Source organism: Pleurodeles waltl, chromosome 4_1 (genome assembly GCF_031143425.1).
Source record: "Pleurodeles waltl isolate 20211129_DDA chromosome 4_1, aPleWal1.hap1.20221129, whole genome shotgun sequence".
In the NCBI taxonomy this organism is placed as follows: Eukaryota; Metazoa; Chordata; class Amphibia; order Caudata; family Salamandridae; genus Pleurodeles; species Pleurodeles waltl.
The window spans coordinates 45,502,536-45,517,803 of record NC_090442.1 but is presented as its reverse complement, the minus strand read 5'-3'; the positions used below and the strand labels follow the sequence as shown (position 1 = coordinate 45,517,803).

The window sequence follows — 15,268 nt, the reverse complement described above, 5'->3', positions numbered from 1 at the left end:
ATCACTCCTACTAATCACTATACAGTATGCTGCCACCACTGCACTCGTGCTACTTAACTCCTGGTAAAGGCTGTAGCCTTTCACCACTATGAGGGTAGTGATTAGGGGAACCCACATTCAACAGGACCATAGGCAATGAGACAGGCGTATCTCATGGCATACATGCATGATCGGTGTTTGTCTATGACAACCAAAATCAGCAGTAGACATCAGTACAGTTGGACACTCAGTGCAGGGGTGCAAGTCCATTACCAGCAGAGGACTTTTCCATTCCAACACTGCACATTACCTTTACCATGAAGATCTACAACAAATTATCTTGAGAAATATATTAAATTGGAGCTGTTATTGGTGTAGATCTCTGTCTGGCTAAGTCCTCATGCACACCTTAATCAGTAAGTCATTATGGACTATTTATCTTGTTATAAGGGGTTGTCTTTCCCCTAGCTGATGTATGTCAGTGAATTTTGTTTGTCAATGCTTAAGAATCCTTCAGTTGTACAACAGGACAAACTTTGGGCATTCTTGGACCACGTAGATTCTAAGAGAGAGCATGATGAATTGAAAAAAACAACTATAAGGCAACATGGGGCTTTACAGTCATGCTGTAGCTTTGAGCCTTACCTGGAGTCTGTTCAGGGAACGTAGAAGCGAGCATTATTTTTGCAGTTTGGTCTGGCACTGTACAGAGCTTATTGAGCTTGCCTTTAGGATAAATCAGCCAGGCAAATATTTGTATCTGTCAGTGAGATGCTATGTTCAAACAGACAGTGTTGCACTTCACATTCTTTTGAACTTTTTATAAATCTTTTACCATGAGTTTTTTATTACCTTTATTGAGAAAGTATAGTTTTGAAATCTTCTGTTGCATTATGCATTTTACAGATGCTTGCAAATAAATGTGAATGTTTTGCTGTTGGCACGTTTTTTAATTCTGAAGAACGTTATCGTACCTCCTTGTTATGAAGTACGTTACTTATCTGTTTTGCACTTATTATCTGACACCAGAAATAAAGTTATTATTGACTGATTAAAGTGCCAGGAGCCATAATGTACTTATATGATGCCAGACAGGATATCTGCAATTTTTGTGAAACAGTATTCCATTAGGCAGACTTTAAATAGGTATATATGTAACAGGTATTAGAGAAGTATAATTTTATAAACAGTAACAAATAAAACAGTGAAATCAAAAGTTTCACATGTAACTGAATGAATCACAATGCTCTCTGCTATGTAAGTACAATTGTATTTTTATTTGGTATTGTATATTGTTTTCAATGTATTCCACAATGTTGTTTGTTCTCAAGAACGAACACTCACTTTTTTGAAACTATCATTGGTATGTCATTTTGGTTCATTATATTATGCTATATTGATTGTTATTTTGATTGTTTTGATTGCAATTTTGCATCTACATTTTTTTTCTATTCTTATTGCCATTGCCGTTAAAATTAAATTCCACTTCTCACTACTTTTTGGTGTTCTTTTTTCAAAAAGTTTCCATTGGTATTGCTACACTGGGCTGTCTCATTCATCAGATTTACAGGCGCATGTCATGACGCATTGCACATCTTTTCAGTGACGGCTCCTCCTTTCAGTCGATGTCCTGGGCTGGATTCCTTGCTAGATATTAACTTAGGGGCGTGGCCTCCCCGGATGACTTCCCTAACCTCAGGCTTCTTTTTCTTTTGGCCTACGCATCTACAACTGCTGCACAAATGGAAGACTCTCACGGTTTATTGTGTGCATGTGAAGCTGTTTTCCCACATTCTCAAATCATTCCTTGTTGTCTGCCAGTCTAAAAGACAGTGCATTTCTGTGATTGTCTTGTTTTTTCTTTGATTCCTTGAGCCCACTGTGCTCCAGATTATTTCAATTTCTGGGTAAGCCCTTAATTTAGTGTGTGTGAGGTCCATCAATCTTTGTGATATACAACTTTCTCATTAATCTATGATTTTTGTGATTCCGGGCCTTTTTATTGATTGATTCCTTCATACGCTTTCCCTTCTTTTTGAGTGACTATGATCTTAACATTTGTGTGCTGATTGGTAACAACATGCAAGTTGTTGACACCACAGTTATTTCCAATTTCTTACCAGGCTGTCAAGAGAACTCTCCTTCTACAGTTATTTTGTCCACAGTAAGTATTCCATCATGAGTGTGCACCATGTTTGCTTGAATTCACATGTGTTGCCACATCACTGAACTCTTCCCTCTGTATATCAGTCACCTTTTGGACACCTGATCATTGTGGCTGATTCTACTACTGTAAGTTAACCCCAGAGAGGGGAAGAAGAGGCTCTTTTAATCAGACAAAACAGACCTCAACAGTGTGCCTTCACCCTCGACACTCGCAATTACATTAAAAGGGATGCACTAGGAATGAGGTCTGCAGGAAAGTAGTAAAGCACTATTTTTTAAGGTCATAAATGTAGCTTCAGTAGTGGCTTAAGTATCTTAATTATGCACCGAGAAGTAAGGACTAAAGAATCCAAATTGATTCAAGTGTTCAATTGTAATTATATCTCCCCCAGAAAGAAGGCCAACACGTTTCACAACATGAAAACTGCTTCATCAGGGCCAATACACTATCTAAAAACACAATACCTATATTATAGTCACACTAACCTATTCCATACAGATAGTGTGAGTGTGCACACTTCAAGGTGCTCCGCTGCAACAGCCTGCCTGTGTCACTGTAGGTGCAGAAGACGAACAGTTATGCCGTTGTAGATAGGAGGAGAGTGACTAATCTAATTAGAATGACCTGTGAACAGACTTTTCAAATGGAATAGGTTATTGCGACTATACTTATGCATAACTTATTGGTATAAATAACCACATTTAGTGTTAATTTAGTGAAATTCAGATCTTAACATACAGTAGGTATTATGTTTTCAGGTAATGTGTTGGCCCTGATGAAGCGACTCATGTCGCGAAACACGTGTTGGCCTAGTTTCTGTTGGAAGTATAATTTAAATTGAAACACTTGAATCAATTTGGAGTCTCTGTACTATATATCCCTCTACACTACTTGTTTTGCCACATTCGTTTACCTTCCTTTTCCTTTCGCAACCAATCTATGGTTCTTTGCATCTTGTTTTCTTTAAGCCCTAGTGCTTGGACTCTATTAACTGTCCATACCCTGATGATGGTCCCATTATTCATAAAAGGAACAACATGTGCTCGACATAAGACGTTATTGGCTTACAAATCTTTGCTTGCACCATTTGGTTAGCATTTAATTGATCTGTCTGGCCAAATCGTCATCAATCAAATGTTCAATTTTTTTCTGTACATACAAATGTTTTGGCATGACACTTTATATCACAGTGTGATCACTTCAGCATTAAAAAACATTAACTATAGTGTTTTATTTTTTAATCACCTCCTTTTTTGTACTCACAAAAATATATATATTGTATACAAAACGTCATGATTAATTCAGTTATGTGTTACTCTTTTGATTCCAGTTGATTACTTTTTACAAAAATGTACTACTTGGGGGTGTGTGTGTGTGTGTCTCTATCCGTGTATCTAGCACTCTGCCGTTCATGTGGTGAAAGCAGGAGCTCCTTTTACAGCTACCCAGAACTCTAAATAAGGCCCGTAGTTTTTTTTTTTTTGAATGATAAATGGCTAACCAAAGCATGTTAAGTGAGTCAGGTTCTCGTTTCCAGATATGAATCCATGAAACTGCAACAGTATCTTAGATCATATGGCTCCAACCATGAGAGATCAATTTCCCTGCAGTAGAAACAACTTCTTAATCTACTTAACAAGGGACTAACTTTGTCATCTGAGTAGCCAGGGAGCCAAATCTGTTATTCATTTTCTATGGCTGAGCAAGAAGCTACTTGGGCACAGAAAGCACTATTAATCCTTCACATCAGCTCTATAGTAAATGTGCTAGCAACATACCTTTGTCTTTATGGTTTGAAAATTGTGCAGTATCTGATAAATTCATGGCTGATTTACGGCATGCTTCATCTCTGACCAACTGAGATGGTGATTTCCCTATAGTCAATATAATTGTTATGCGTAAATTGTTTAATCAGCTTGTTCACATGGGTTTTCGATTGGTAAATATGTATTTTGCTTCTTGGGTTCACCAATATTAACTAGTGAAATAAGTAGAAACATTTATGAATGACCTGCAAAGTTTCTGTATTTTGATAAACCCATGGATAATTAGTAAAGTGTTTGTACTTCCATGAACTGCAGCAGTGAATATCTACTGATTCATAAATTTAGTATTTCGGAGCCCACTGAAAGGTGTAACAATTTTAATATAACTTTAACCATTGTTTCATTTGGAGTACATTATAGGCATAATGGTGCTGGGTACCTTAAATTCCAATCAGGCCTGTGTTGTTAAGTTATTTTGTATCCCATCCAGCGTGGGGTAGATTCTAAAGACTGCAAACTAAATTTGTCCAGCAATGTATAACGATAATTCTCAGTTCTATCCACTATACTAAACATCATGCAATATTTAACTGTATAAATGGAAACAAAAGTATAGCCTGTTGGATAGTCAAAGCTAATGTTCCTAAATAATTTCTACTAACAAGATCATCAGGGATGGACGATTCCATTATACTAACTGGTATTCGGTCAGCAAACCACACATATATCTTGCCTTATTCATAACTTTACAATTAATTTTATTCAACTTTTGGTTCCAATAAGCTGTTAAGCACAAGCTCTACAGCAAACAAATCGAATCTTAAATTAAAGAACCCAAAGATCACTGTATTACAAAAAAGAGAACGTAGAGACCTTGCAAGTTCTTCTGAGACAATCCATATTCCTCTATAATTTCTAAGGTAGTGCTATTATTCATATGCAAATCAATAATTATAAAATTATTTAACTAGTATATGTTTAGGTAAAACCCTAATACTATTGTCAGAGCTAAAGACTTTTTTACCCTAAGCTTTTTACATGACCTCCAATTTCCTGGGATATGCAGATAACTACACTCCTTAAAGTTCTTTCTCCTCTCAGGTTGGTGGCTTTAAGAAATATAATAAAGTACACACATTCTACATTATACTCTGTCAGGTCTCAAGGGACAATAGTCTATTTTTTTAAAGAAATGCTCCAATTCACCTTCGCTTAACAGCCTGTTGCACACTGCATGTGATACTTGAATGCAGACTCTTGCATATTACAGACACCTCTCTATATTCCACAGATAAATGATAATCCAGTGATAATTATTACTTCCCTGGTCCTTCAGATTATTTCATAGGTTTGTAGTCATCACTGATCTTGTCATTCAATTATTCATATTCCCATATTTTGTTGAGATTAATGACTTGGTAGAGGGTAAAATGTAAGTAATTTAGGGACTGATTTAGAGTTGGGCAGACTTCCCATCTGTAGGTATGTAGAGTACTTTACTATCACCATGTCAAGGGTCCTCTGCCCACTAAATTTAGAGATGTCTGCAGCCCTGCGGACAACTCTAAGAACTGGCAGGAACTTCCATGATGGAGGTTCCTATCAATGTACTAAACGTTTGATGAATGGTAACATCAAAATGACAGTACAGTCTATCAAACATTTAACATGGGTTCATTCTTTTTAAAAATCCCAATTTGGGGGTTGTTTCTGAAAAAGCAAAAGCTAATGACACCTTGGACGCTTTCTCCCACGGTGTGGCGGTCCTTTGAATGATTTTAGTGCTCCTTAGTACCACGTTATTCATTAGGTTATTTTTAGAGCTCCTGGTTTTATGGTAGTTGTTTATATTTATAGATATTTATTGTTTTAATATTTTATCTGGATTCATCCACAATTATGTTTTGCAGAGAAAACAAAAAGCTAAAGCTGGCATTTTTTCAGTGACAGATTTGAGGCTTAGCAATGCTAAATATGCCCTTCATCATTCTAAAGCAATACACATATTGTTTTGGGTAGAGCGGTATCAATGTCAAAACAAGCCTTAACATCAATTCAAAGAAGTATCTTTTTTATTATTTTAGAATCTAGGGTACACATAGTTTTGAGCATTCTAAACGATTATAAATGGTTGAAATCTATTATACTTACCACCCCTGACCCACCAACAACCCACTCAGCTACCCTCAATTTATCTGCATTAATGTCTGATTTTACTAGCATGCTTACTGCAGTCAGAGGCTACAGGAAGCCAGAGGGGCTTGAGAGGAGACAATACCCAAGTTAATAGCAAGAATTTCAAAAGGTTCCTCCCTTTCAACAATGTGAGGCCTAAAGCCACACTGGGATCCCTGAAGCCACTCCAAAGCAACCTGCTTCACAGCTCCTCTGCCCATCAGGCTGTGACAGAATTGGCAATGTGTACCTACTCCGGGGAAGCGAAAAGCAGATGAGCCCCATGACATGCATTTAACATAAATGTCAGCCATGTGCTTATTTTTAATGGGGTCCAACACTTCTCCTGAGCATTCTTTTGCTCCTTTGGTACCCCTGTCCAGTTGCTGATTTTTCATCTACAAGATGAGAGAGTGATGAAAGGTCTTTACATCCAAGGCAAAATAGAAACGACCTGCTCCAGTTTCGTTTTTCTGTTTCTAAACCTACATACAAACAAACAGATTCTATTCCATCTAAATGTATGTATATAAATCCAGAACAAACGGAGAAGCAGGAGCCTTTAAGAATATCTGTATAATTATCTCAGAATAGATTGATTTTTATGAAATGTAAATTAAAGATTTATTAGCTCATTGGGATTCAGTAATATTCAGGCCCCATGTCTTAGTGCTGATTTGTGATAAATCTGCAGTTATAAAGCTAAAGAAATACTCAGAATAGTATGCTATTATCTACCACTTATTTACAGTGTACGTTGTCATACGTCCTTATGCTTTCTCAATCTATGGTTGTGGCTTCTTTAGAAAGCACATTAAAGTCAACTAATACAACCTTATTCAACAGCCAAATCTCATGGAACATTATTTTAAAGTCTTCTGAGAAATCTTTCACACTATCTTGTCTCATTAGCCTTTTAAGGTAATGAAACGTTCCACACTAATATCTGAATGTGGAGCCTTGCTTATTAGAGCTACGTAGCCATTTTAAACAGACTGAATTATTCAATCAAAACCATCACCACCAATATCTTTCCAATTACTTCTTAGGTTCATAGTCATTACTTATTGCTTTAGTTGGTTACTCATATTGAGCAAATTCTCAAGGTATTGTATTGATAATAGTAAAACAATTAAAATCTATATATAGACAAGGATATGTTATTGGCTATGATAAAAGTTACTGTGACAAAACCTATGGAATTGTGCATCATTGTTGCATACATTTTGCCTCATGATCTAATACTACGAAATACATAACTTGAGGAATTTTAACTTGTGCATGTCTTTTATTATCTATACATTTACTTTGAAGCTATGTTTCATTTTTCTGGCAACATGAAAATGAATTACAAAATAAAGGTGATTGGAAGTTTAGATCGAGCGCGCAAGCGCTTTGACCTGTTGTTAAGTATTGCGGGCTTTTAACCAAACCTGTGTCACGCCCATCACTTTCACTTGTTCCTTGGCGTGCCTTTCAAAAATCACTTGATATCATTGGTAAATGCTTTTGTTTGCCTACCTTGAGGCTGCCCCTGTAACATGGATAGCTGCACGCTTGGCAATATAATTCAGTATGGATGAACTATTTATTATGTCTCTCCCCTTTGTGCTGCATTGCGGCAGTGGTGCTCACAGCGCAAACAGGCACAACAGCGTGAACTCAATCAGCAGTATTGAAGACCTGGTCACACTGTTCACAGTTACCTAATCAGAGTCATTTCTTGTGGTTCTCCCCTTAAAACATTTGAAATTGGTAAATGGTTTACATAAAACAGAAATCCTCAAAGCAAATGTGACTCTCCCGGCACAGTGGGAGAGCCGCTTACTACTACAATTTTCATTGCTCTCATGACACTTGCCCCATAATGCTTTGCAGGGCATTACTTTCACAAAACATGTTTGCCCATAACTCACCGTGTGGTGGTCCTAGGACAATGGGACCACCAGCACAACGAGCTATTTCTGCCTATTCATCTCTGGGTCCCAACACTATGTTAGTGGCGACTCCAAAATAATATCCCCTCCCGCCATTCAGTGTCTTTTCAGCTGTCTCATGGCTAGAACTTTAGAAGTTTTGTTTTAAAGACCTTGTTTATAATGTAATTGCAGTAGGCCTGCTAGCTCTAAAATCACCCTCTAGGGGCTAAGTACTTGATTACGCTACATTACTTTTTTCTGTTTTTTTTCATTGGGGTATCCTCTCTTGGGGATAACAATCTGGTTACATGACCATGTTTCTTATGAAGCCCCTCTAGGGGCTGTTTCAAGCATTACAGTCTTATGCCAAAAGTTTATTTCTGATACAGGTTTAAATGATAATTGTATATGTTTAATGATCTCTCTGTATCACAATTAGGCCAACTTAACATCCTTATTACACTATAACTGTTTGGACACTCTTGATATGTGTGGGTGATCCTTCTAGTTCATTTCTTCTCTGTGGCTGTCTTGTGTCTTTTCGGGGAGAATTGTGTTAGCCAGCCAGCAACTCTGATGGTGGAGTGGTGAAAGTGATATTCTATTTGAATTAGCATGGCCTATTTAAATTAGGATGATAAATGGCAACATTTTTATTTTTTGCTGCAGATAGAGGAAGAAGGTAAATGGAAGTACTTTAGTTATATGCAGGGCTAATGGAATTATATGGCAGGAAAAGACGATATTATGAGCAGGATTCATTTATGTGGCAAGAGAAGTACAGTTATGAATTTACAATGCCAACAGCTCTAACCCAAGCAAATCTCAGTCCTATTGCTTTGCAAATGCTTAATATTGCTATCACATCAGTTTTATTATGATGTTGTCTAACTACTACATATAGTGTTGTTACAGTGTATTTAAACTTCCTTCCTCATGTTTTCTCATTTGTTTCTGTAGAGCTATCAGTCATTAATCTTTCCACAAGTATTTGTATACTGCATTGTTACTGGATTACTGCTTATTCATTGTTAGCTTTTTCATATGTTGGTCGTGAGTTACAGTGTTCCATTTTCAAAATTTTAAAAGGCATAAGTGACCTTATGGACGGTATATGTATTCTCTGGGGGTTAACATATTACCTTACTGGCCTCCATTCTAATATATAAAAGATATAACTGTGAGTATATTGTTTGGACATGCCATCAGTAGTAAAATGGAACAAGAAACACTGATATACAAATGTGGTTTGTTGACAGATTTGTGAATCGAAGAATTTTCTTTGTGGGTAGTACCCAGAGTGATTCCGTTTAGGGGCTGACGATCCCTAGTGATAGTATGGAGCAGTGAGTAAGCACAGATATTTTTCTCTCTTTGCTAGTGCACCAAGGTTGAGTTTTCTTTCAGTATTTGTGTAAAGATGAGACTTCAGGTCATTACCAAAGTAAGCTAGGATAAGGTTATGCACTATATGAAGAAGAACATCAACACATAAGTGGAGTTTTCTATCTCCGTAAAGGCAGTGATGGGAATGAACCTTGTTTCCAAGACATGCCAGGATAATTGACACTCATATGAATAAAGTTTCTAGCATAATTGCTTTGTATCTTGGGACTTTAAATGTTGGCTTTAGACTTCTTCTTTCGTTCTCCCACATGGGTTACTTCATCTTCATTTGGATCACTTTTACAAATTAAGTTATTTTGGCTTTCAGAGCATTAAGGTTTTGACCACTGTGGTTTCTCTCAGGTTTGTTGAGATAACTTTTGCAACTGAAATGTTTCTGACATTCAGAGCACTGATAAGATTTATGTCCAGAATGAATTTGTATATGTTGAGTGAGATAGGGTTTCTGACTAAGGGCCTGATTATGACCTTGGCGGATGGGATACCCCGTCACTAACGTGACGGATGTCCCGTCTGCCATTTAACAAGTTCCATCCGCCAAGGTCATAATCAGGCCCTAAATCTTTTCTGGTATTCAGAGCACTGATAAGGGTTTTTTCAGGTATGAGTTCTCTTATGTACAGTGATATTGGCTTCATGACTGAAAGTTTTCTTGCAGTCTGAGCACTGATAAGGTTTTTCTCCAGTATGGGTTCTCTCATGTAAAGTGACATTGAATTTAAGACTGAAGATTTTTTGGCACATAGAGCACTGATAAGGTTTTTCCCCACTGTGTATTCTCTCATGTAGTGTGAGATTAGATTTATAGATGAAGTATTTCTGGCATTCGTAGCACTGAAAAGGTTTTTCCTAGTGTGGGTTCTCTCATGTTTAGTGAGATAACTTTTACAATTAAAACGTTTCTGACAATCAAAGCATGTATATATTTTTTGTCCAGTGTGTTTTCTCATTTTGAATAAGACTGTTTTTGTGTCTGAAGTATTTGTCACATTTAGAGCTTGCATAAGTTTTTTGTCCTGCGTGGGTTCTCTCATGTATAGTGAGATGAATTTTGCAACTGAAGGTAGTATGGCATTCAGAGCACTGATAAGGTTTTTGTCCTTTGTGGATTCTCTCATGTCGAGTGAGACCAATTTTCCAACTGAATCTTTTCATGCATTCAGAGCACTGATAAGGTTTTTCCCCAGTGTGGGTTCTCTCATGTTTATTCAGATTACTTTTACTATGGAAGCTTTTCTGACATTCAGAGCATAAATAAGGCTTTTGTCCAATATGGATTTTCCCATGTCGAATAAGATTAGTTTTATGGCTAAAGTTTTTTTGACATTCAGAACACTGGTATGGTTTTTCTCCAGTGTGTGTTCTTGCATGTAAAATGAGATTAGGTTTATAACTGAATCTTTTTGGACATCTAAAGCAGTGATAAGGTTTTTCCCCGGTGTGTGTTCTCTCATGTAGAATGAGATATAACTTCTGACTGAAACTTTTCTGACATTCAGAACACTGATAAGGTTTCTGCCCTGTGTGTATTCTCTCATGTTGAGTGAGATTGCTTTTCTGACTGAAACTTTTCTGACATTCAGAACACTGATGAGGTTTCTGCCCTGTGTGTGTTCTCTCATGTTGAGTGAGATTACTTTTCTGACTGAAGCTTTTTTGGCATTCAGAGCACTGATAAGGTTTTTGCCCAGTGTGGGTTCTGTTGTGTTGAATGAGATGATTCCTACAAGTGAAGGTTTTCTGGCATTCAGAACACTGGTAAGGCCTATGCCCACTGTGTATTCTCTCATGCCGTGTGAGATTGCATTTTTGACTGAAGCTTTTCTGACATTCAGAGCACTTATAAGGTTTTTGCCCTGTGTGGGTTCTCTCGTGTTTAGTGAGATTGCACTTTTGACTAAACCTTTTCTGGCATTCAGAGCACTGATAAGATTTTTGTCCTATGTGTATTTTCTCATGTTGAATAAGACCAGCTTTATTACTGAAATGTTTGTAGCATTCAGGGCACTGATAAGGTTTTTCTCCAGAGTGAGTTTTCTCATGTTGAGCGAGATTTGATTTCTGACTGAATCTTTTCTGGCATTCAGAGCACTGATATGGTTTTTCCCCAGTGTGGGCTCTTTCATGCAGAGTGAGATAGCGTTTATTACTGAAACTTTTCTGGCACTCAGAGCACTGATATGGTTTTTGACCAGTGTGAATTCTCCTATGTTGAATGAGATAATTTGGGCTACTGAAGCTTTTCTGACATTCAGAGCACTGGTAAGGTTTTTCACCAGTATGCATTCTCTCATGAAGTGTAAGATTGGGTTTATGACTGAAGCTTTTCTCGCATTCAGAGCACTGATAAGGCTTTTGCCCAGTGTGGGTTCTCTCATGTGTAGTGAGATTGCATTTATGCCTGAAGCTTTTCTCGCATTCAGAGCACTGATACATTTTTTCCCCACTGTGGGTTCTTGCATGTTGAATGAGAGAGGATTGATTATTAAAGCTATTCTCACATTCAGAGAGCCTACAAGAATTCTTCTTGGATGTAGTGTCTCCAACTTGTGTTTTGCCTTCTATACACCCCATGGTAAGACTGGACTGCAAAGTCAGGCCATGTAAGGATAATGTTCAATGCCACCCCAGTGGCAGAGCTGGTGGAGAATACCTACCTTTTTTTTACACTTTATATTGTGTACCAGTGTCTTACCTTTGTTAATATCTAGAAATGTCCTTTAACAAATGACTTTTGTTTGTTCCTCTTTTGTTATCTGCTCCCGAATCATGTAAGACTTCCACTAAAGCATGGTGTCCTTCAACATTGCTTTCTGTTTGTTGCTTGTTTGTCATCTGCTCTTGAATCATGTAAGACGTCCACTAAGGCACAGTTTCTCATGTCAAGGTACATGTTCTGCCACAACTTCTTAGGATGTGTGCATTGCTACAGCTTGTCTCAGGGTTACTTCTATAGTGTACCCCCTTATGTACTATCAGATTGAACTGGAGGTTAGGCTTATTTCACATGGATCCCCTTTGATATAGGTTTTCTCTATCATTCTGTAAGTATCCACACTTTGAATTACAATATCCCTCAGTTCACATGTGTGTTTCCTTTACACTTACTTTACAATATATATGATTTGTGTACACCATGGGTTCTCTGACGTAGAGAAGAATTAAATAAATTTCTTTCACTTTAAGTAGTCCTCTCCACTCTTGGCTCCTCCCCATGCATTGAGACTAAAACTGATTTCCTTGGAACCGTGGAGTATCTTTCCTTCGTGTTTATTTTAGTTGCAGTTATTAGACTACTGGTTTGCTTTTTCTGTTGATGCTTCATTCACCTGTGGAATTAGAAACAGACGTTACTAAATGTAAAATGGCATAAAAATATAGCAAGTGTAATAGGCAATCTAAGTTCAATTTGCTTTTCTGGGTGGTGGCAAGGGCTCCGTGGAATTGTGTAAATCGGGAAACTAAGTGCACTGGATTCTCGCCGGGCCATGACAGGCCAAGATCATGTGCTAAAAATAAGATTTTATCATCTTATAAGAACATGGACAAAATGACAATGTAAGCAATGGCTCACAAAATGAGAGGCAAAAGAAAGGCTACATAAAACACACAACAGGTCGAAGGGTTGAGAGTATAAAATCAGAGAGGTTAAGCATGTTTTCCCCATTCAGGCTTGTTAGGGGTAGAACTCATTCCCTGTATTTATCTGTGTTAATTCCATATATTATTCCTATTGTTGTAACTGTGATTGCAAGAGAATGAGTCCCCTCTCCCACCTGGGTAGACTCCATACAATAAATGTGACTCTTTCTATGAAAGATGCTGGATCAGTTTGCCAAGATGCTGCAAAAACAGGCTAGAGCACAGAGGAGGACCCCTGCATATTCTGGGTTATATTAGGCACTGGGATCCCATCATAGGCAGTTGAATAAAGATACGTTATGATTAGTTTTTGCAGGACATCCATTCAGGTAATCAGTACTGTAGCCACAAGTTGCTACAAGACTAAAAGCTTTTTAATTGCTTCTAAACTGATTCCCGGTCTGTTTCAATTATATCAGTTGTATTTGTAGGCACCACAGATAAGATTCCAATGCCACTTTGTTAAATATTGTTTTAGTATTTCCAGCTTTTAACAACTCTTTTACTGTACCATGTTAGATCTGCTCACCTTCAGTTTAATTTTAATATCATGAATTTGCTTTCATTCCTTGCTGCTGTCAGTAATATAGCTTACTTAAAAAAAAAGAATTATCAGGTGAGTCCGATCTCTGTTTTTGTAAAATTTTACTACTTAGACAAATCTTTGAAATATTACATCCCCTTGGGATACGATATTTCTCTGCCTTAAACCCAATTGCTCGTAATTGTGATACATTGTCTTATATTAACTCTTCAGCCATGGCCGCTAGTTGCGAAAAATACTTAATATGCCATTAGCTCTGCTTTTTTAAGGTGTTGTAGTGGACCACAGTGGCCCATCTGTCATTTGTTTCTGCTGATGTATGAATAAACAGATCTAGGCAAGAATTATCACTCAGGATTAGAGAGATAATGAAAATGTCACTTACCCAGTGTACATCTGTTCGTGGCATCAGTCGCTGAAGATTCACATGTTGTGCATAGCCCGCCATCTGGTGTTGGGTCGGAGTGTTACAAGTTGTTTTTCTTCAAAGAAGTCTTTCGAGTCACGGGACTGAGGGACTCCTCCTCTTTGTCTCCATTGCGCATGGGCGTCGACTCATCTTCGATTGTTTTCCCCGCAGAGGGTGAGGTAGGAGTTGTTTGTTAGTAATAGTGCCCATGCAATGGAGTGAATAAGTATGTACCTATTTAAGATTTAATATATTTACAAATGTACAAAGTTGAAGCTAACTTCCAAACGGCTACAGGCTCCCGGGGAGGTGGGTGGGCACATGTGAATCTTCAGCGACTGATGCCACGAACAGATGTACACTGGGTAAGTGATATTTTCAGTTCGATGGCATCTGTCGCTGTAGATACACATGTTGTGCATAGACTAGTAAGCAGTTATCTCCCCAAAAGCGGTGGCTCAGCCTGTAGGAGTGGAAGTAGTCTGAAATAAGGTTCTTAGTACGGCTTGACCTACTGTGGCTTGTTGTGCTGATAGCACGTCTACACAGTAGTGCTTGGTAAATGTGTGAGGCGTAGACCATGTGGCTGCCTTACATATTTCGTGCATTGGAATATTCCCTAGGAAGGCCATGGTAGCGCCTTTCTTTCTGGTTGAGTGTGCCCTTGGTGTAATGGGCAGTTGTCTTTTTGCTTTAAGGTAGCAGATTTGGATGCACTTAACTATCCATCTGGCTATACCCTGTTTCGATATTGGGTTTCCTGCGTGAGGTTTTTGAAATGCAATAAACAGTTGTTTAGTTTTTCTGATGTTTTTAGTTCTGTCGATGTAGTACATTAGTGCTCTTTTGACATCTAATGTATGTAGTGCCCTTTCAGCTCTACCGTTTGATTTAGGTGGAACGGTGAAATAACCTTTGGCAAAAATTTAGGATTGGTCCTTAGGACTACTTTATTTTTGTGTAGTTGGATAAAAGGTTCTTGTATTGTAAACGCCTGAATTTCACTTACTCTTCTTAGAGATGTGATGGCGATGAGAAATGCAACTTTCCAGGTTAGGAATTGTATTTCGCAAGAGTGCATAGGTTCAAAGGGTGGACCCATGAGTCTTGTTAAGATGATGTTGAGGTTCCATGAAGGAACGGGTGGTGTCCTTGGTGGTATAATTCTTTTGAGGCCTTCCATAAACGCTTTAATGACAGGTATCCTAAATAGTGAAGTTGAATGGGTAATCTGCAGGTATGCAGATATTGCTGCTAGGT

At 37.9% G+C, this 15,268-nt stretch overlaps 1 pseudogene; it reads right to left on the bottom strand.

Annotated features, from left to right (window-relative positions):
• Nucleotides 1-1,235: 1,235 nt before the first annotated feature.
• Nucleotides 1,236-15,268, bottom strand: part of LOC138287355 (zinc finger protein 268-like) — a 72,517-nt pseudogene continuing 58,484 nt past the window's right edge.